The sequence below is a fragment of the Marmota monax genome, unplaced genomic scaffold, assembly GCF_021218885.2.
Source record: "Marmota monax isolate L192 unplaced genomic scaffold, Marmota_monax_Labrador192_F-V1.1 WCK01_AAM20220418_F8-fsc00062, whole genome shotgun sequence".
Lineage (NCBI taxonomy): Eukaryota > Metazoa > Chordata > Mammalia > Rodentia > Sciuridae > Marmota > Marmota monax.
In genome coordinates, this window is record NW_026695221.1 from 11,222,047 (window position 1) to 11,244,982 (window position 22,936).

General features: G+C 39.6%; 1 long non-coding RNA gene across 1 annotated transcript in view; it reads left to right on the top strand.

Moving 5' to 3' along the window:
• The window catches only part of LOC124085216 (uncharacterized), a 41,383-nt gene that overhangs the window by 319 nt on the left and 18,128 nt on the right, over nt 1–22,936 (top strand). The window lies entirely within an intron of this gene.

Here is a 22,936-nt window from a genome sequence, read left to right on the forward strand (position 1 = left end):
AAGCATAACTACAACTGCAAGCTAGTGGTGTCCCTGACCATCTCTCCTTGCCTGTCACTAAGAGTAACGCACAGCTACAGTACATGAGGTGTGTGTTGCACCTACTCACTGTTGAGTCAGTTTTCTGTGCAGGGTGATTGCTAATCGTTATCTGCACGCACCTTTGTATGATCTTTGCATCTACCACATTGATGGGGAGGGAGAGAGAGGTGGCTGACTGGGGGAGGCTTATGCAAAAATGCCACAGAGTCTCATTGTTTTTACATATATTTCATACCCAGATTCCTTTTCTTTAATGGTTTGCTTATTATGGATAATTATGTTGTGCACCTTCACAAAAAGTAATGGAGGAATATATTCTGTGTTTACCATGTCTTTGACAGATTATAAATGCAAATCAAGGGACTATAGTCTTTAATCTTGGAGGGGAAAGGAGGAGACCTTCTTAAAATCTGAGCAAAACCAGTTTCCATTGTGATCCTTCACCCTCTTCCCCTGAAACATTTTACACAAACTAACCAGATTACATTTTTTTGCATGAAAACAGGGACCTAGTACTCTCTCTCTCTCTCTCTCTCTCTCTCTCTCTGTGTGTGTGTGTGTGTGTGTGTGTGTGTGTATGTGTGAATGTGCACATGCATATTACTGGGAATTGAACCCAGGAATGTTCTGCCACTGAATTACATCACCAGCTCTTTTTACTTTTGAGACAGTCTCACTAAGTTGCCCAGGATGGTCTTGAACTTGCAATCCTCCTGTCTCAGCCTCCCAAGTAACTCAGATTATAGGTGTGTGTGCCAGTGTGCCCAGCTAGTTTCAACATAATTTTTTCTTTTAAATTTTTTCAGAGCTTTATAGTACATCATAGTTGGATTCATCCTGACAATCTTACACATACATGGAATTCAATTTTGATTCATGATCCCCCTTTTCCTTCCTCCTTTTTTTCCCTCCTGTCCTCCCTCTCCTCTGTTACACTCCTTCCTCTATTCTAGGCTCCATTTTGCTCATCTATTTATTTATATTTGATTGTTTCTTTTTACTTATGCAATAAAGTAAATTTCCCTGTGGTATATGTATATATTCATGTATCATGTTTTTTTTTAAATAATTCATTCTGTATTGCCTTTCCTTACCCATTCCTTCACTCTGCCGCTTGATCTCCTTCTTCTACATTACTGATATTTCCTTTCTCTTTGTTATCCTATCCTACCTGCCCCCTCTCCTTTATTTTACTCTAGCTTCAACATATAATAGAAAACATCTGACCTTCATGTTTCTGAGTTTGGCTTATTTAACTTAGCATGATATTCCCGTTTCCATCTGTGTACCAGCAAATGCCATAATTTTATTCCTTTTTTTAATGGCTGAGTAGAACTCCATTATATATATATATATCTCATAATTTCTTAATCCATTCATCTATTGACAGGTTCAATATGCTAGCTATTGTAAATTGTGCTCTTATACACATTGAGGTGTCTGTATTGCTGTAGTATGCTGATTTTAGATCTTTTGGAAAAATACTAGGGAGTAGGAGAGCTGGGTCATATGGTGGTTCCATACTAGTTTTCTGAGCAATCTCCATACTGTTTTCTAGTGTGGTTGTATTAGTCTGCAGTCCCGCCATGTACATTTTCCCCCCACAACCTCACCAGGATTTAGTGTTATTTGTATTCTTGTTCATTGCCATTCTGACTAGAGTGAGATAAAAATCTTAGTTTTGATTTGCATTTCCCTGTTTGATAGAGATGTTGAATATTTTTTTTCATATATTTGTTATTTCTTCTTTTGAGAAGTTTTTGTTTAATTTTTTTTGCCCCTGTTTACTGATTGGGTTATTTGTGTGTTTTTTTTTGGTTTTGTTTCCTGATGTTAAGTTTTTTGAGTTCTTCATATATTCTGGATATTTATCCCCTATAGGAGGAGTATCTGACCAAGATTTTCTCCCATTCTGTAGGCTCTCTCTTCATACTCCTAATAGTCTCCTTCTCTGTGCAGAAGCTTTTCAGTTTGATGGCATTCCAATTATGGATTCTTGATTTCATTTCTTATGCTTTGAGGGTCTTCTTAAGGAAGTCAGTGACACCACCTATATGATGGAGTGACCCTATGTTTTCTTCTAGCAGATGTAAATTTTCTGGTCTAATTCTGAAGTCTTTCATCCATTTCAATTTGAATTGCATGCAGGGTGAGAGAGAGAAGTCTAATTTCATCTTTCTACATGTAGCCATCCAGTTTTCCTAGCACCATTTGTTTAAAAGACTGTCTTTTCTCCTAGATGTATTTTTGGCATCTGTATCAAATATCAGATGGCTATAGGTGTGTGGATTTGTCTCAATGCTTTCTAGTCTTCTCCATTGGTCTTCATGTCCATTTTGATGCCAATACCATGCTGTTTTTGTTACTACAGCTCTGCAGTATAATTTCAGATCAGGTATTGGGATACCTACTGCTTTGATTTTCTTGCCTAGTATTGCATTGGCTATTCTGGGTCCCTTATTCTTCCAAATGAATTTAAGAATTGTTTTTTCTTAATTCTGTGAAGAATGTGATTGGTATATTGATGGGCATTGCATTGAATCTGTATATTGCTTTATATTGCTTTTTGGTAGCATGGCCATTTTGATAATATTCATTCTGCCTATCCAAGAACACAGGATATCTCTGCATCTTCCAAGCTCTTCTTCCATTTCTTTCTTCATTGTTCTATATTTTTTATTGTAGAGCTCTTTACCACCTTGGTTATATTAATTCCCAAGTATTTAATATTTTTTGAGATTATTATAATGGGATAGTTTTCCTAATTTCTTCCTCAGCTGAATGACTGTTGGTGTACAGAAAAGCTCTTGATTTATGGGTGTTGATCTTGTATCCTCCCACTTTGGTGAGGTCACTTACCAGCTCTAGAGCCTTCTGGTGGAGTTTTTGGGGTCTCCTAGATATATGATCATATCATTGGCAACCAGAGAGAGTTTGACTTTTTCCTTTTCTATTTGCATCCCATTGATTTCCTTTTCTTGCCTGATCACTCTGGCTAATGTTTGAGGACTATATTGAATAGGAGTGGTGAGACTAGACAGTCTGGTCTTTTCCTTATCTTAGAGAAAATGATTTTGGTTTTTCTTCATTCAGTATGATGTTGGCTTTGGGTTTGTTATAAGTGGGCTTTACAATGTTGATCCCTAGCTTCTCCAGCATTTTTAACATGAATGGGTGTTGGATTTTATCAAAGGCCTTTTCTGTATCTATTGAGATGATCATGTGCTTCTTGCTTTTAATTCTGTTTAAGTGATGAATTACATTTATTGATTTGTGAATGTTGAACCATATTTTTATCCCTGGAATTAAAACCTGTTGATCATGGTGTATTATTTTTTTATGTATATTTGAGTGTGCTTTGCTAATATCTTATTAAGGATTTTTGCATCTATGTTCATGAGTATTGGTCTATAGTTTATTTTCCTTGATGTGTCTTTGTCTGCTTTGGGTATCAGCATTGTACTGGCTTCATAAAATGTCATTTGGAGTATTCCCTCTCTTTCCATTTCATACAATAATAAGAAGACTGGTGTTAGTTTTTTTTGTAAAGGTGACTGAGAATAACTTGGCTGAGAATCCAACCAGTCAGGGGCTTTTATAAACCTTTGGAAAGCTTTTAATTGCTGTTTCAATTTCATTTTTTGATATTGTTCTGTGTAGGTTTTCTGTACCTTCCTGATTCCATCTGGGCAGGTCACATGTGTTTAGAAATTTTTCAATGTCTTCCAGATTTCCCAGTTTATTGGAGTATAAATTTTCAAAATAGGTTTTGATAATCTTCTGGATTTCAGAAGGGTCTTTGGGGGATATCTCCTTTTTACATCTCTGATCTTATTGATTTGCTTCTTTTCACTTTTTTGGTTAGTCTGGCTAAAGGTTTGTCAATCTTATTTATCTCTTCAAAAAACCAACTCTGCATTAATCCAGAAGGATATACAAATGACATCCCCTAAATAGTGTGGCCTGGGAAGAGGGAGGGAGGAAGAAGGCAGTACATTGATAACATTGATTCTTTCCCAAAACATGCTTTTCCAGTGACAAGACTGTGGGAATGTGATATCAATCCAGCCTAAAAATCAAAGTCTGTGACAGTACAATAGACCTTAGAGGGAAAGAGATAAGTGCTGAATGCTGAACTTTGGACCTATCATCCTTGCCCAGTAAAAATTAATTTCAAATTCTTTCAACCTGTTTCCTGAATGCACAAACTGATAGGTCCTATTAAAGTCTTCAATGGTTAAGTCATCTCCCAGTGTGTAACCTATATAAACCTAGACCTCCCCGGTAATCAGTGCCATTTTCTACCCAGAAAGTGAGCACTCTGCTGCCTGATTCCATTGCTGAATAAAAGGCATAGCTAATTCATGAAGTTTGTTCCCATCCCAGTTATTTGTACTTTCATTATGGTGCCAAAACCATTTTGGTTATTTTTTGCTTACAAATCCTGTATATTGTTTTCTTATTCTCAAGTTCATTACTTGTGGCTCTTAATTATTTCTGGTTCTATTGGTTTGGGAGTTAGTTGTTTTTTCTTTTCCTAAGGCTATGTGGTGTAGCATAGCTTATTTATTTGGAATCTCTCTAATTTTTTAATGTAGGCCACAGTACTATAAATTTTCCTCTTAGAACTGCTTTCGTTGGGGGCAGAAGATGGCATAATTGAGTTAAAAGCATAGAATGAAGGCAGCAAAGGAAAGGCAGAATTGAAAGGTGGATGACAAAATAAATGTTTTAAGGCTCAGAAACTTGGAGAGACTTGAAAATTGTTCACCAGAGTTGAAAGTAATCTTAGAGTCCATGTTATATTTTGGATGTGAGGTGTCCCCCAAAGACTCACGTGTGAGACAATGCAAGATTGTTCAGAGGAGAAACAACTGGATTGTGAGAGTCTTAACTCAAATCAGTGAATTAATCCCCTGATAGGGATTAACTAAGTGGTAACTAAGGTGGTAGGGTGTGGCTGCAGGAGGTGGAAATTAGGGTGTGCCTTTGGTGTATATATTTGTATCTGGAGAGTGGAGTCTCTCTTTCTGCTTACTAATCATGATAGGAGCTGCTTTCCTCCATCAGTCTCTCAAGCCATGATATCCTGCCTCACCCTGAGCCCTGAGGAATGGAGCCTGTTATCTATGGATTGAGACCTCTGAAACCGTGAGCCCCTAAATAAACTTTTCCTCCCCTAAAATTTCTCTAGTCAGAGCTTGTAGTCATGGCACTGAAAAAGCTGACTAAAACAGTTCCCTAGCCCAGAACCCAATCCAGGGTATGAGAAGGTTGGAGGGGGGGTGGGGAGGGAGGAAAAGGGAGATTTCTTCAGTTCACCCACTTAAAAACATTTGGAAAGACAGACAAAATTTATTTATTTATTTATTTTTTATTGGTTGTTCAAAACATTACAAAGCTCTTGACATATCATATTTCATACATTTGATTCAAGTGGGTTATGAACTCCCATTTTTACCCCGTATACAGATTGCAGAATCACATCGGTTACACATCCACGTTTTTACATATTGCCATACTAGTGACTGTTGTATTCTGTTATCTTTCCTATCCTCTACTATCCCCCCTCCCCTCCCCTCCCATCTTCTCTCTCTACCCCATCTACTGTAATTCATTTCTCTCCCTTGTTTTTTTTCCCTTTCCCCTCACTTCCTCTTATATGTAATTTTGTATAACAATGAGGGTCTCCTTCCATTTCCATGCAATTTCCCTTCTCTCTCCCATTTCCTCCCACCTCTCATCCCTGCTTAATGTTAATCTTTTCCCCATGCTCTTCCTCCCTGCTCTGTTCTTAGTTGCTCTCCTTATATCAAAGAAGACATTTGGCATTTGTTTTTTAGGGATTGGCTAGCTTCACTTAGCATAATCTGCTCTAATGCCATCCATTTCCCTGCAAATGCCATGATTTTGCCATTTTTTAGTGCTGAATAATACTCCATTGTGTATAAATGCCACATTTTTTAATCCATTCATCTATTGAAGGGCATCTAGGTTGGTTCCACAGTCTAGCTATTGTGAATTGTGCTGCTATGAACATCGATGTAGCAGTATCCCTATAGTACGCTCTTTTAAGGTCTTCGGGGAATAGTCCGAGAAGGGCAATAGCTGGGTCAAATGGTGGTTCCATTCCCAGCTTTCCCAGGAATCTCCATACTGCTTTCCAAATTGGCCGCACCAATTTGCAGTCCCACCAGCAATGTACAAGTTTACCCTTTTCCCCACATCCTCACCAGCACTTGTTGTTGTTTGATTTCATAATGGCTGCCAATCTTACTGGAGTGAGATGGTATCTTAGGGTGGTTTTGATTTGCATTTCTCTGACTGCTAGAGATGGTGAGCATTTTTTCATGTACTTGTTGATTGATTGTGTGTCCTCCTCTGAGAAGTGTCTGTTCAGGTCCTTGGCCCATTTGTTGATTGGGTTATTTGTTTTATTATTGTTTAATTTTTTGAGTTCTTTGTATACTCTGGATATTAGGGCTCTATCTGAAGTGTGAGGAGTAAAGATTTGTTCCCAGGATGTAGGCTCCCTATTTACCTCTCTTATTGTTTCTCTTGCTGAGAAAAAACTTTTTAGTTTGAGTAAGTCCCATTTGTTGATTCTTGTTTTTAACTCTTGTGCTAGGGGTGTCCTATTAAGGAATTTGGAGCCCGACCCCACAATATATAGATCAGAGCCAACTTTTCCTTCTATCAGACGCAGAGTCTCTGATTTGATATCAAGCTCCTTGATCCATTTTGAGTTAACTTTTGTGCATGGTGAGAGAAAGGGATTCAGTTTCATTTTGTTGCATATGGATTTCCAGTTTTCCCAGCACCATTTGTTGAAGATGCTATCCTTCTTCCATTGCATGCTTTTAGCCCCTTTATCAAATATAAGATAGTTGTAATTTTGTGGATTGGTCTCTGTGTCCTCTATTCTGTACCATTGGTCCACCCGCCTGTTTTGGTACCAGTACCATGCTGTTTTTGTTACTATTGCTCTGTAGTACAGTTTGAAACCTGGTATTGCTATACCTCCTGATTCACACTTCCTGCTTAGAATTGCTTTTGCTATTCTGGGTCTTTTATTTTTCCATATGAATTTCATGATTGATTTCTCTATTTCTACAAGAAATGCCATTGGGATTTTGATTGGCATTGCATTGAACCTATAGAGAACTTTTGGTAATATCGCCATTTTGATGATGTTAGTTCTGCCTATCCATGAACAGGGTATATTTTTCCATCTTCTAAGATCTTCTTCTACTATTTCTCTCTTTAGGGTTCTGTAGTTTTCATTGTATAAATCTTTCACCTCTTTTGTTGGGTTGATTCCCAAGTATTTTATTTTTTTTGAGGATATTGTGAATGGGGTGGTTTTCCTCATTTCCATTTCAGAAGTTTTGTTGCTGATATACAGGAATGCCTTTGATTTATGCATGTTGATTTTATATCCTACCACTTTGCTGAATTCATTTATTAGCTCTAGTAATTTCTTTGTAGACCCTTTTGGGTCTTCTAGGTATAAGATCATATCACCCGCAAATAGTGATAATTTAAGTTCTTCTTTTCCTATCTTAATGCCTTTAATTTCTTTTGTCTGTCTAATTGCTCTGGCCAGTATTTTGAGAAATATATTGAATAGAAGTGGTGAGAGAGGGCATCCCTGTCTTGTTCCAGATTTTAGAGGGAATGCCTTCAGTTTTTCTTCATTTAGAATGATGCTAGCCTGAGGCTTAGCATAGATAGCTTTTACAATGTTGAGGTAAGTTCCTGTTATCCCTAGTTTTTCTAGTGTTTTGAACATAAAGGGATGCTGTACTTTGTCAAATGCTTTTTCTGCGTCTATTGAGATGATCATATGGTTCTTATCTTTAAGTTTATTGATGTGGTGAATAATGTTTATTGATTTCTGTATATTGAACCAGCCTTGCATCCCAGTGATGAATCCTACTTGATCATGGCGTACAAATTTTTTGATATGCTTTTGTATCCAATTTGCCAGAATTTTATTGAGGATTTTTGCATCTAGGTTCATTAGAGATATTGGTCTGTAGTTTTCTTTCTTTGAAGTGTCTTTGTCTGGTTTCGGGATCAGGGTGATGTTGGCCTCATAGAATGAATTTGGAAGAGCTCCTTCTTTTTCTATTTCCTGAAATAACTTGAAAAGTATTGGTATTAACTCTTCTTTAAAAATTTTGTAGGGCTGGGGATGTGGCTCAAGCGGTAGCGCGCTCGCCTGGTGTGCCTGCGGCCCAGGTTCGATCCTCAGCACCACATACAAACAAAGATGTTGTGTCCGCCGAAAACTAAAATAAATAAATAAATAAATATTAAAAAAAATTTTTTGTAAAACTCCGCTGTATACCCATCTGGTTCTGGGCTTTTCTTGGTTGAAAGTCTTTTGATGGCTTCTTCTATTTCCTCCTTTGTTATTGGTCTGTTTAAATTGTGTGTATCTTCCTGACTCAATCTGGGCAAATCATATGACTTAAGAAATTTATCGATATCTTCACTATCTTCTATTTTATTGAAATATAGGTTTTCAAAATGCTTTCTAATTATCTTCTGTATTTCTGTCGTGTCTGTTGTGGTATTGCCTTTTTCATCCCGTATGTTAGTAATTTGAGTTCTCTCTCTTCTTCTCTCCATTAGCATGGCTAAGGATCCGTCGATCTTATTTATTTTTTTGAAGAACCAACTTTTAGTTTTGTATATTTTTCCATGGTTTCTTTTGTTTCAATTTCATTGATTTCTGCTCTAATTTTAATTATTTCTTACTTTCTGCTACCTTTGCTGTTGTTTTGCTCTTCCATTTCTAGGGTTTTGAGATGAAGTGTGAGCTCATTTATTTGTTGTTTTTTTCTTTTTTTGAGGAATGAACTCCAGGAAATGAATTTCCCTCTTAAAACTGCTTTCATTGTGTCCCATAGATTCCGATATGTTTCGTCTGTATTTTCATTTATCTCTAAGAATTTTTTGATTTCCTCCTTTATGTCTTCTGTAATCCATTGATCATTCAGCAACATATTGTTCATTTTCCAGGTGATGCAGGATTTTTCCTTCCTTGTTTTATCATTGATTTCCAGTTTCATTCCATTATGATCAAATAAGATGCATGGTATTATCTCCACACATTTATATTTACTAAGGGTTGCCCTATGGCATAATATATGGTCTATCTTTGAGAAGGATCCATGTGCTGCTGAGAAGAACGTATACCCACTTGATGATGGTTGATATATTCTATATATGTCAGTTAAGTCTAGGTTATTGATTGTGTTATTGAGTTCTATAGTTTATTTATTCAGCTTTTGTTTGGAGGATCTGTCCAATGGTGAGAGCGGTGTGTTGAAGTCACCCATAATTATTGTGTTGTGGTCTATTTGATTCTTGAACTTGAGGAGAGTTTGTTTTATGAACGTTGCAGCACCATTATTTGGTGCATACATATTGATAATTGTTATGTCTTGTTGGTGAATGGTTCTTTTTAACAGTATGTAGTGTCCTTCTTTATCCCTTTTGATTAACTTAGGTTTGAAGTTGATTTTATTCGATATGAGTATGGCCACTCCTGCTTGCTTCCGAGGACCATATGAGTGGTATGATTTTTCCCAACGTTTCACCTTCAGCCTGTGTATGTCTTTTCCTGTCAGATGAGTCTCCTGAAGGCAGCATATTGTTGGGTCTGTTTTTTTAATCCAAGTTACTAGCCTATGTCGCTTGATTGGTGAGTTTAATCCATTAACGTTTAGGGTTACTATTGATATATGGTTTGTACTTCCAGTCATGCTTATTTATTTATTTATTTTAATTTGGCTAGTTTTTCCTCTTTGGTTATTCCCCCCCCCCTTTACTGAGTTACCTCCCACTGTTAGTTTTGGGTGCTGTTTTTTGTTTCCTCTTCTTGTAGTGTTTTGCTCAAAATGCTTTGCAGTGCTGGTTTTCTGGCTGTGAATTCTTTTAACTTTTGTTTATCGTGAAATATTTTAATTTTGTTGTCAAACCTGAAGCTTAATTTTGCTGGATACAATATTCTTGGTTGGAATCCATTATTTTTCAGCATTTGAAATACGTTGTTCCAGGATCTTCTCGCTTTCAACGTCTGTGATGAAAAATCAGCTGTTAACCTAATTGGTTTACCCCTGAATGTAATCTGCCTCCTTTCTCTTGTAGCTTTTAATATTCTCTCCTTGTTTTGTATGTTGGATATCTTCATAATAATGTGTCTTGGAGTTGGTCTATTATGGTTTTGTATGTTTGGGGTCCTGTAGGCTTCCAGAATTTGGCAGTTCATTCCATCTTTCATTTCTGGAAAGTTTTCTAAGATTATTTCATTCAATAGGTTGCTCATACCTTTGGTTTGGACCTCTATACCTTCTTCTATCCCAGTGACTCTTAGGTTTGTTTTTTTTAATGACATCCCATATCTCTTGGATGTTTTGCTCATGGTTTCTTACCAGCCTTTCTGCGTTGACTATAGTCTTTTCGAATTGATAAACTTTGTCTTCATTATCTGATGTTCTGACTTCTATTTGATCTAGTCTATTTGTAATATTCTCATTTGAGTTTTTGATTTGGTTTATGGTTTCCTGCATTTCTAGGGTTACTGTTTGATTTTTTTTAAAAAAATCTCTATTTCCTGGTAGAGTTCATTTTTTGCTATTTGAATCTGCTTAATTCATTTTCAAAGTATTCTTTCATTGTTTGGACTTGCTGACTAATGACTTCTTTAAGATTCCATTCCATCTGAGTCAGGTTTGCCTTGAGTTCTTTCTTTATCCATTTTTCTGATGCCTCTAGCTTCTCCTGTAAATTTAAGTTATCCTGCATTGTTTGTAATCCTTTTTTCCCTTGTTTTTTCATGGTGCTCACGTTACTTTCCAACTCTGTTTGACTGCTTTGTTTCTGTTTTCTCTTATTAATTTGTTTTGGTTTTGTATAGCTCCAAGATCTCTACTTTGTGTTGGGAGACAATGTTTAGAGATGTTGGATTTAATTGTGATTTAAGGTAAATTCATTAGTTTCATTAAAGGCCTACAGATTTTGATGGCATATAGAGAACTGAGGTTTCAATTTAGGATTTTATGTTAAGGTCAGGTGATTTGATGGTATGGAGGTTAGTATATCTTAGCTTCTTTGGTGGGTTGCTCAAATGCAGGTGGATGTTAACTAGAGAATAGACAGGAGTACTTGGAGGTACTTAAGGGCTTAGGCGGACTATAGACCGTCTCGTAGTATTAATCTATTTGCATTTATTAAATTACACGTAATCGGAGTGGTCATGCTTGTGAGGAAAGATAGGGAAAAGGTAAGGAAGCAAACCAAGAAAGAGAGAGGGAGAGAAGAAAGAAAGAGAAAAAAAATAGAAAAGAAAAAGAAGAAATGATAAAAAAAATAAAATACAGTAAAATAAAAATTACAATTAAAAAAAAAAGGTGCTGTTAGGCTCTATTTTCTTCGCTTCCAGTAGGTGGTGCTATGCCTTCCGGACCAAGATTTTGCCCTCCGGCTGTAGGAAACAATCATCCGTATGAAGCAGCTCCCTCCTCCCCCACCTGGTGTCTCTCCAAACCTGTTAACTTAGGTTTGTTCCTGGTCTCTAGTCTCCCCGCTTCTCCGCCAGAGAGGCCTTCCCCAGTGTGATACCTCTCCGCAGTTCAAGCTACACTCTGGGCCTGCAGTTTCCTGGATGTGGAGCGAGGCTATTGGGAACAGGCCCCTTATTGTTTTTTTTTTTTTTTTTTTTTTTTTAATTTTTTATTGTGGGTTGTTCAAAACATTACAAATTTCTTGACATATCATATTCCACACTTTGATTCTAGTGGGTTATGAACTCCCACCTTCACCCCATACACAGATTGCAGATTCACATCAGTTACACATCCATTGATTTACAAATTGCCATACTAGTGTCTGTTGTGCTCCGCTGCCTTTCCCATCATCCACCCTCCCCCCTCCCCACCTCTCCCCTCCCCTCCCCTCCTCTCTCTCTACCCCCTCCACTGTATAACCCTGAGGGTCTCCTTCCATTACCGTGCAATTTACCTTCTCTCTCCCTTTCCCTCCCACCTCTCATCCCTGTTAAATGTTAATCTTCTTCTCCTGTTCTTCGTCCCTACTCTGTTCTTAGTTACTTTCCTTATATCAAAGAAGACATTTGGCATTTGTTTTTTAGGGATTGGCTAGCTTCACTTAGCATAATCTGCTCTAATGCCATCCATTTCCCTGTAAATTCTATGATTTTGTCATTTTTTAATGCAGAGTAATACTCCATTGTGTATAAATGCCACATTTTTTTTATCCATTCGTCTATTGAAGGGCATCTAGGTTGGTTCCACAGTCTTGCTATTGTGAACTGTGCTGCTATGAACATCGATGTAGCAGTGTCCCTGTAGCATGCTCTTTTTAGGTCTTTAGGGAATAGACCGAGAAGGGGAATAGCTGGGTCAAATGGTGGCTCCATTCCCAGCTTTCCAAGAAATCTCCATACTGCTTTCCAAATTGGCTGCACCAATCTGCAGTCCCACCAGCAATGTACAAGTGTACCCTTTTCCCCACATCCTCGCCAGCACTTGTTGTTGTTTGACTTCCTAATGGCTGCCAATCTTACTGGAGTGAGATGGTATCTTAGGGTGGTTTTGATTTGCATTTCTCTGACAGCTAGAGATGTTGAGCATTTTTTCATGTACTTGTTGATTGACTGTATGTCCTCCTCTGTGAAGTGTCTGTTCAGGTCCTTGGCCCATTTGTTGATTGGGTTGTTTGTTCTCTTATTGTCTAATTTTTTGAGTTCTTTGTATACTCTGGATATTAGGGCTCTATCTGAAGTGTGAGGAGTAAAGATTTGTTCCCAGGATGTAGGCTCCCTATTTACCTCTCTTATTGTTTCTTTTGCTGAGAAAAAACTTCTTAGTTTGAGTAAGTCCCATTTGTTGATTCTAGTTATTAACTTTTGTGCTATGGGTGTCCTATTGAGGAATTTGGAGCCCGACCCCACCGACTGTAGATCGTAGCCAACTTTTTCTTCTATCAGACGGCGCGTCTCTGATTTGATATCAAGTTCCTTGATCCATTTTGAATTCACTTTTGTGCATGGCGAGAGAAAGGGATTCAGTTTCATTTTGTTGCATATGGATTTCCAGTTTTCCCAGCACCATTTGTTGAAGATGCTATCCTTCCTCCATTGCATGCTTTTAGCCCCTTTATCAAATATAAGATAGTTGTAGTTTTGTGGATTGGTTTCTGTGTCCTCTATTCTGTACCATTGGTCCACACGCCTGTTTTGGTACCAGTACCATGCTGTTTTTGTTACTATTGCTCTGTAGTATAGTTTGAAGTCTGGTATCGCTATACCGCCTGATTCACACTTCTTGCTTAGCATTGTTTTTGCTATTCTGGGTCTTTTATTTTTCCATATGAATTTCATGATTGCTTTCTCTATTTCTACAAGAAATGCCATTGGGATTTTGATTGGCATTGCATTAAACCTATAGAGAACTTTTGGTAATATCGCCATTTTGATGATGTTAGTTCTGCCTATCCATGAACAGGGTATATTTTTCCATCTTCTAAGATCTTCTTCTATTTCTCTCTTTAGGGTTCTGTAGTTTTCATTGTATAAGTCTTTCACCTCTTTTGTTAGGTTGATTCCCAAGTATTTTATTTTTTTTGAAGATATTTTGAATGGAGTGGTTGTCCTCATTTCCATTTCAGAGGATTTGTCGCTGATATACAGGAATGCCTTTGATTTATGCGTGTTGATTTTAAATCCTGCCACTTTGCTGAATTCATTTATTAGCTCTAATAGTTTCTTTGTAGAGCCTTTTGGGTCTGCTAGATATAGAATCATATCATCTGCAAATAGTGATAATTTAATTTCTTCTTTTCCTATTTTTATGCCTTTAATTTCTTTCGTCTGTCTAATTGCTCTGGCCAGTGTTTCGAGAACTATGTTGAAGAGAAGTGGAGAGAGAGGGCATCCCTGTCTTGTTCCAGATTTTAGAGGGAATGCCTTCAGTTTTTCTCCATTCAGAATAATGCTAGCCTGAGGCTTAGCATAGATTGCTTTTACAATATTGAGGTATGTTCCTGTTATCCCTAGTTTTTCTAGAGTTTTGAACATAAAGGGATGCTGTACTTTGTCAAATGCTTTTTCCGCATCTATCGAGATGATCATATGGTTCTTATTTTTAAGTCTATTGATGTGGTGAATAACATTTATTGATTTCCGTATATTGAACCAGCCTTGCATCCCAGGGATGAATCCTACTTGATCATGGTGTACAATTTTTTTTATATGTTTTTGTATCCGATTCGCCAGAATTTTATTGAGGATTTTTGCATCTAGGTTCATTAGAGATATTGGTCTGTAGTTTTCTTTCTTTGAAGTGTCTTTGTCTGGTTTAGGTATCAGGGTGATGTTGGCCTCATAGAATGAATTTGGAAGTTCTCCCTCCTTTTCTATTTCCTGAAGTAGCTTGAAAAGTATTGGTATTAGTTCTTCTTTAAAGGTTTTGTAAAATTCTGCTGTATACCCATCGGGACCTGGGCTTTTCTTAGTTGGTAGTTTTTTGATGGTTTCTTCTATCTCCTCAATTGATATTGGTCTGTTTAGGTTTTCTATATCCTCCTGACTCAATCTGGGCAGATCATATGACTTAAGAAATTTATCTATGCCTTCACTATCTTCTAATTTATTGGAGTATAAGGATTCAAAATAGTTTTTGATTATCTTCTGTATTTCTGAAGTGTCTGTTGTGATATTGCCTTTTTCATCCCGTATGCTAGTAATTTGAGTTCTCTCTCTTCTTCTCTTCACTAGCATGGCTAAGGGTCTGTCGATTTTGTTTATTTTTTCAAAGAACCAACTTTTAGTTTTGTCAATTTTTTCAATTGTTTCTTTTGTTTCGATTTCATTAATTTCAGCTCTGATTTTAATTATTTCTTGCCTTCTACTTCTTTTGCTGTTGTTTTGCTCTTCTTTTTCAAGGATTTTGAGATGAAGTATGAGATCATTTATTTGTTGGTTTTTTCTTTTTTTAAGGAATGAACTCCAAGCAATGAATTTTCCTCTTAGAACTGCTTTCAATGTGTCCCATAGATTCCGATATGTTGTGTCTGTGTTTTCATTTATCTCTAAGAATTTTTTAATTTCCTCCTTGATGTCTTCTATAACCCATTGATCATTCAGTAACCTATTGTTCATTCTCCAATTGATGTATGCTTTTTCCTTCCTTCTTTTATCGTTGATTTTCAGTTTCATTCCATTATGATCAGATAAGATGCATGGTAATATCTCTACTCCTTTATATTGTCTAAGAGTTGCCCTGTGACATAATATATGATCTATTTTTGAGAAGGATCCATGTGCTGCTGAGAAAAAAGTGTAACTGCTTGATGTTGGGTGGTATACTCTATATATGTCAATTAGGTCTAGGTTATTAATAGTGTTATTGAGTTCTATAGTTTCCTTATTCAACTTTTGTTTGGAAGATCTGTCCAGTGGCGAGAGAGGTGTGTTGAAGTCTCCCATGATTATGGTGTGGTGGTCTATTAGACTCTTGAACTTGAGAAGAGTTTGTTTGACGAACATAGCTGCACCATTGTTTGGGGCATAAATATTTATGATTGTTATGTCTTGTTGGTGTATGGTTCCCTTAAGCAGTATGTAGTGTCCCTCTTTATCTCTTTTGATTAACTTTGGCTTGAAATCTATTTTATTTGATATGAGTATGGACACGCCTGCTTGTTTCCGAAGTCCATATGAGTGATATGATTTTTCCCAACCTTTCACCTTCAGCCTATGTATGTCTTTTCCTATCAAATGCGTCTCCTGTAGGCAGCATATTGTTGGGTCTTGTTTTGTGATCCATTCTACTAGCCTGTGTCTTTTAATTGGTGAGTTTAAGCCATTAACATTTAGGGTTATTATTGAGATATGGGTTGTTCTTCCAGCCATATTTGTTTATTTCTGTTACTAAACATTGTTTGTTTTCCTCTTTGATTGTTTCCCCCCCCCTCTTTACTGTCCTACCTCCCACTGTTGGTTTTCATTGTTATTTTCCATTTCCTCTTCCTGTAATACTTTGGCTAGGATGTTTTGAAGAGATGGTTTTCTAGCTGCGAATTCTTTAAACTTTTGTTTATCGTGGAAGGTTTTAATTTCATTCTCCATCCTGAAGCTTAATTTCGCTGGATACACAATTCTTGGTTGGAACCCATTATCTTTCAGTGTTTGAAATATGTTATTCCAGGATCTTCTAGCTTTCAGAGTCTGTGTTGAAAGATCAGCTGTTATCCTGATTGGCTTGCCCCTAAATGTAATCTGCTTCCTTTCTCTTGTAGCTTTTAAAATTCTCTCCTTATTCTGTATGTTGGGCATCTTCATTATAATGTGTCTAGGTGTGGATCTCTTATGATTTTGCACATTCGGCGTCCTGTAGGCTTCTAGGATTTGGGATTCTGTCTCATTCTTCAAGTCTGGGAAGTTTTCTTGTATTATTTCATTGAATAGACTGCTCATTCCTTTGGTTTGGAGCTCTGTACCTTCCTGTATCCCAATGACTCTTAAGTTTGGTCTCTTAATGTTATCCCATATTTCTTGGATGTTCTGCTCATGGTTTCTTAACAGTCTTGCTGAGCTGTCTATGTTCTTTTCCAGTTGAAATACTTTGTCTTCATTGTCTGATGTTCTATCTTCTAAGTGTTCTACTCTGTTGGTAGTATTCTCCATTGAGTTTTTAAGTTGGTTTATTGCTTCCTGCATTTCTAGGATTTCTGATTGCTTGTTTTTTATAACCTCTATCTCCCTGTATAGTTGATCCTTTGCTTCCTGGATTTGTTTGCGTAATTCGTTGTCGAAGTGATCTTTCATTGTCTGATTTTGCTGTTTAATGTCTTCCTTGATACTCCAGATCATCTGAAGCATGTATATCCTGAATTCTTTATCTGACATTCCATCTGCTGCAGCTGTTACCTCTTCTAAAGTTGCGTTGACCTGCATTGCTTGTGGTCCTTTCTTTCCTTGTCTTTTCATACTGCTTGCGTATCTTTCCTGCAGGTGCGGGCGGCGGCTCTGCTCTCTCCTTATTCCAATTGGGGTGTCGTGGCTACCACGCCGGCAGGTCACTGGGCCTGTTCTGGGAGCTGGTGGCGGCTCTGTTCTGCCCCTACTCCAATTGGGGTGACGTGTCTGTCGTACCAGCAGGCCACTGGGCCTGTCCTGCTGGTCGGTCGCAGATCTGCCCACCTTTTGGGCACGAGTGGAGGCTCTGCTTTGCCCCTACTCCAATTGGGGTGTCGTGACTACCCCGCCTGCAGGATGCTGGGTCTGTTCCTGGCAAGGGAGGCGACTCTGCTCTGTCACTACTCCAATTAGGGTGGTGTTTGTACCCCGCCGGCAGGCTCCTGGGCCTGATCCGCCGGTCTGTTGTAGGTCTGCCTACCTTGAAGGCGCGGGCGGCGGATCTGCCCTGCCCCTCCTACCACGCCTGCGGACCCCTGGGCCTGATCTGCAGGTTGATCACTGGTCTGCTCACCCTGCGGGCACGGGTGGCGGTTCCGCTCCACCCCCACTCCAATTGGGGTCACGTGACCACCACACCGGCAGGGCCTGATCCGGGCGTGGGATAAGGATCTGCTCTGCCCCTACTCGAGTTGGGGTGACGTGTGTACCACACTGGCAGGCCACTGGGCCTGGCCCGCCAGGCTGTCACAGGTCTGTTTACCTTGCAAGCGCGAAGGGCGGCTCTGCCCTGCCCCTCCTACCACGCCCATGTACTACTGGGTCGTGGGTCTGCCCACCTGGCGGGTGTGGGTGGCGGCTCCGCTCCGCCCCCTCTCCAATTGGGGTCACGCGGTCACCACGCTGGCGAGCCGCTGGGCCTGCTCCGGGGGCTGGCGGCGGCCCGGCTCCTTCCCTCTGGCTCGAGTACAAATTGAGGAGACTCGGGTGACTGAGCCTCACCCCCCTTACCAGGAGACCAACTGCTTATGTCACCGCTGGTATTGATGAAGATCTGTCCTCCACCGCTTTCTGCTGACATCAGATCTCTGCCATGTTGGTATCCTATGCGAATGGCAGCATTTCGTTCCCCTTGCCAGGCAACCCAAGCAATGGGTGAGTCCTGACCTGCCCTCAGCAGGACCCGGACCGAGACACAGTTTCCGCGGGCTCCTAGCCCCGGTCCAGGGAAGTTCCGGGAGCCGGAACTCGGCCGCTCCGTGCTCGGTGTAAGCTCCTATAAGTGTAGGCTCCAAGAAGCAGCCCCCGCGGGCTCAGTTCCGGGAGCCGGAATTCGGCCGCTTAGTGTTTGGTGTATGCTCTGATAGTAGCAGGGTCCAAGAAGCAGCCTCCGCGGGCTCCGCAGCCCTGAGCCAGGGCGGTTCCGGGACGGTTCCGGGAGCCGGAACTCGGCCGCTCTGTGCTCGGTGTAAGCTCCTATAAGTGTAAGCTCCAAGAAGCAGTCCCCGCGGGCTCAGTTCCGGGAGCTGGAATTCGGCTTCTTGGTGTTTCGTGTTTGCTCTGATATTAGCAGGGTCCAAGAAGCAGCCTCCGCAGGCTCCGCAGCCCGGAGCCAGGGCGGTTCCGGGACGGTTCCGGGAGCCGGGACTCGGCCGCCCCCGCGCTCCGTGTTCACTCCGATAAGATCAGATTTTAAGAAGCCCCCAGGCGCTGAACCCTAGCAATCTGTCTGCAAGCCGCAGGCGAATTGCAGCCTGAAATTACCTGTTCTATGGCTGAATGAATCCCCTTATTGTTTTGATTCCCTCCGATAGCCACTCCTCCGGGAGCTGGCGAGACAGGTTTCGTTTTCGCCGCTGGTGGGAGGGGGGAGTTGGAGGTCAGGTGCCTTTACCTTTCCCCATGCCTCTATTCATGCTCACTCTGATAATCACGCCCCCAGAAAGCTGGGGAGAGATTTTATGCGATTTTCCGCTGTATGGGAGAAGGGTTAAATGTCACACACCTGTTCTATCGCTGGAGGTCAGATCTGTCAGAAACTGGTGATGGTGACGTCAGCTCTCCAAGATGGTGGCCGCTGGCTTCCTCGGTGGGTTATCCGGTGTGGAGGGCAGATCTGGACTGTTTCTCACCCCCGTCTCAAACCCATAACTCCGCCTGGAGCATTCTGAGGGCACAGTTGGACCCCACAGAATCCATAGCACCGTTTCTCTGCTTTGCTGGCACGCCGTTTCTTGGTGCGCAGGCTCCGGCTGCGGGGCTGGCCGCTGATCAATCAGCCTGAATCTCCAGGCACACGGTTCACTCACGATTGAGCCGCAGTAACTGATCCTCGGGTGTTGGAAATCTTTCCTCTTAGGTTTCAGTGCACCCCAATTTTGCTGGGAATTCCTAACAAAATAGCTTCTGGCCGTTCTAATCTCGCTATTCACCTGCGCAGTGACGCGGTACACGGGGTTGACGCACTCTATTCGCTGCCATCTTTTGGGTTTTTTCAAGACAGACAAAAAATTTAAAGCATAATTCTAAGAGCAGGGTTCTTAAACTGAATTGTGAAAAGAAAACTTAAACTGAATTGTGAAAAGAAAAGAGCCAGGCATTCACAACCATCTTGTGGAGCCCTTAGCCAACCAGTCACCCACTTATATCAACATGGCATCTTCCCATGTGGACAGCTGCAAATTAAACCAAAGGTAAGTCCACTGTAGTGAGTTCTCCTAAGAATCTAGCCAGAAATATCTTCCAGAAGGACCACTACTTGTAAAAAAATCCCTGAAAGCCTCTCTCCTTCCCCCTCACCACAAACAAGGGGAAGGGCTGGTGGGGACTACTGCTAGAAAGTCCATCTAACCCTGCTTAGCTTCTGTGACCTAGGCATAAGAAGAAAGCTCTGTGCAGTGTCTGCTTGACTCAGAAACAGCAGTGAATTAGCTTTGGCCCCAAACAGAGGAAAGTGGATTCACCAGGCTTTGACTACTGACATTGTGGGATGTGCCATGGGAAGACTAGGGACTGTCCCTGGGATGACAGGGTCATACCAAAGGGAAGCTGCCTAAATATCAAATGACAATGGAGACCCAGTTCTCAGATGGTGGCATCCTCAGAGAGATGTCTACTAGTATAAGTTCCCTAATAACCCAAGGAATATCAAGCTGGTGGTACCCACAAAGAGGGAGTTCATGTAAGGCAGAAAATCACCAGAGCCTAGGCAATGGAAAGTGTCAGTTCCTAGGTTTAACAGGCACCCTGACCCGTGATCACAACTGGCAATTGAAAGGACATTGTTTGAATACTTGTGGGACCTTGCAACTGACTAAATAAACAGTGGGAATCAATGCCTACCATTCACAACCCAGGCCCGTGAAAACTAGAGTCCAGGTGAATCATTTGAGTCCCTTCACTACAGTATCTCTGAGAGTGGCTTGGCCAGGGGAATACTTCTGCCCTGAATACCCACAGAAAACCCACAACCAGAGTTCTGTACTCATAGACAACTACCAGGATCTTCATCATTAGGAAAAGGATCCTATAGAGGGGAGCAGATACATGAACCTACAACAATCATAGGGACACACCAGAGCTTGCATCATGAGCTCCATCACATGATGGAACAACCCATATCACTATGCCCTGTGAGCACTCAGCTGCAGGCCTCAGCTGACAAAAGTCAGCTGCTTGTAGGAGGTTCATAGCAACCAGGGAATTGGCACCTTTGCCCCTATAACTCTGGAGAGATCCATGGCCAAAGACTGATGGACATGTGCTTAATGTACAAATCTTAATGAAATCCAAATCAAGATTTAAGAAGAATTTCTTCACCTTGACATGATTTACTATAAATAAACTTAATGTCAACTTTGATTATATAAATAACTCTAACTTGAATGATAATTGTTACCCCAGTAGCCAACATTGTACTTTCAATCCATTTGAATGTCTTTCATCTAATGGTTTAAAGCATTAATTGGAATCAATTTTCTTATCCTTTGTTCTCCTAGCTTTAGTTTATACTTACTCCTCTTACCCCCTATTCATCTTCTTGCATTATCCACTACTACCTCAAAAGCCTACCAACCAAGAAAAGCCTGGGTCTAGATAGATTCACAGCTGAGTTCTACAAGACTTACAAAGAAGAATTAATACCAATACTCCTCAAATTATTCCATGAAATAGAAAAGGAGGGAACCCTTCCAAACTCATTCTATGAAGCTAGTATCATCCTGATACCAAAACCAGTCAGAGACACATGAAGGAAAGAAAAGTTCAGACCTGATGAATATAGATGAATATAGATGCAAAATGAATATAGATGCAAAAATTCTCAATAAAATTCTGGCAAATATCATACAAAAACATAAAAAAATAGTGCACCATGATCAAGTGGGATTCATTCCAGGGATGCAAAGTTGGTTCAACATATGGAAATCAATAAATATAATCCATCACATCAATAGAGCTAAAGATAAGAATCATATTATATCAACTGATGTAGAGAAAGCATTTGATAAAATACAGCACCCTTTCATGTTCAAAACACTAGAAAAACTAGGGATACTAGGAACATACCTCAACATTGTAAAATCTAAGTCCAAGGCTAACATAATTCTTTTTTTTTTCTTTTAATTTTTTATTTGTTTTAATTAGTTATACATGACAGTAGAATGCACTTGCAAAACATAATTCTATATTGAGAAAAATTGGAAGCATTTACTTTCAGAACTTGAACAAGTTAGGGATGTCCTCTCTCACCACTTCTATTCAACATAGTCCTTGAAACTCTAGCCAGAGCAATTAGACAGATGAAAGAAATTAGAGGAATATAAATAGAAAAGAAGAACTCAAACTATCACTATTTGTGGATGACATGATTCTATACTTAGAGGATCCAAAAAACTCTGCCAGGGAACTTCTAGAATTAATAAATGAATTCAGCAAAGTAGCAGGATATAAAATCAATACCCATAAATCAAATGCATTTCTATATGTCAGTGATGAATCCTCTAGAAGAGAAATTAGGAAAACTACTGCATTCACAATAGTCTCAAGACAACAACAAGAACAACATCAACAACAACAAAACTTAGGAATCAACTTAACAAAAGAGGTGAAAGTCCTCTACAATGAAAACTACAGAAAACTAAAAAAAGAAATTAAAGAACACTTTAGAAGATGGAAAGATCTCACATGCTCTTGAATAGGCAAAATTAATATTGTCAAAATGGCCATACTACCCAAAGTGCTATACAGATTTAATGCGATTCCAATTAAAATTCCAATGTCGTTCCTTATAGAAATAGAAAAAGCAATCATGAAATTCATTTGGAAAAATAAGAGACCCAGAATAGCTGAAGCAATCCTTAACAAGAAGAGTTAAGCAGGAGACATCACAATACCAGACCTTAAACTACACTACTAAGTTATAGTAACAAAAATGGCATGGTATTGGCATCAAAATAGATATGTAGGCCAATGGTACAGAATAGAAGACACAGAAACCCAAATAAATACAGTTATCTTATATTAGACAAAGGTGCTGAAAACATACATTGGAAAAAGATAGTCTCTTCAACATATGGTGCTGGTAAAACTGGAAATCCATATGCAGCAAAATGAAACTAAAGCCCTATCTCTGACCTTGCACAAAACTCAACTCAAAGTGGATCAAGGACCTAGGAGTTAGACCAGAGACCTTGTGCCTAACAGAGGAAAAAATAGGCCCAAATCTTCCTCATGTCATATTAGGCCCTGAATTCCTTCACAAGACTCTTAAAGGGCAAGAAATAAAATCAAGAACTAATAAATTGTATGGATTCAAACTAAAAAGCTACTTCTCAGCAAAAGTAACAATCAATGAGGTGAACAGAGAGCCTACATTTTGGGAGCAAACTTTTGCCACACACATGTCAGATACAGCACTAATTTCCAGGATATATAAAGAACTCA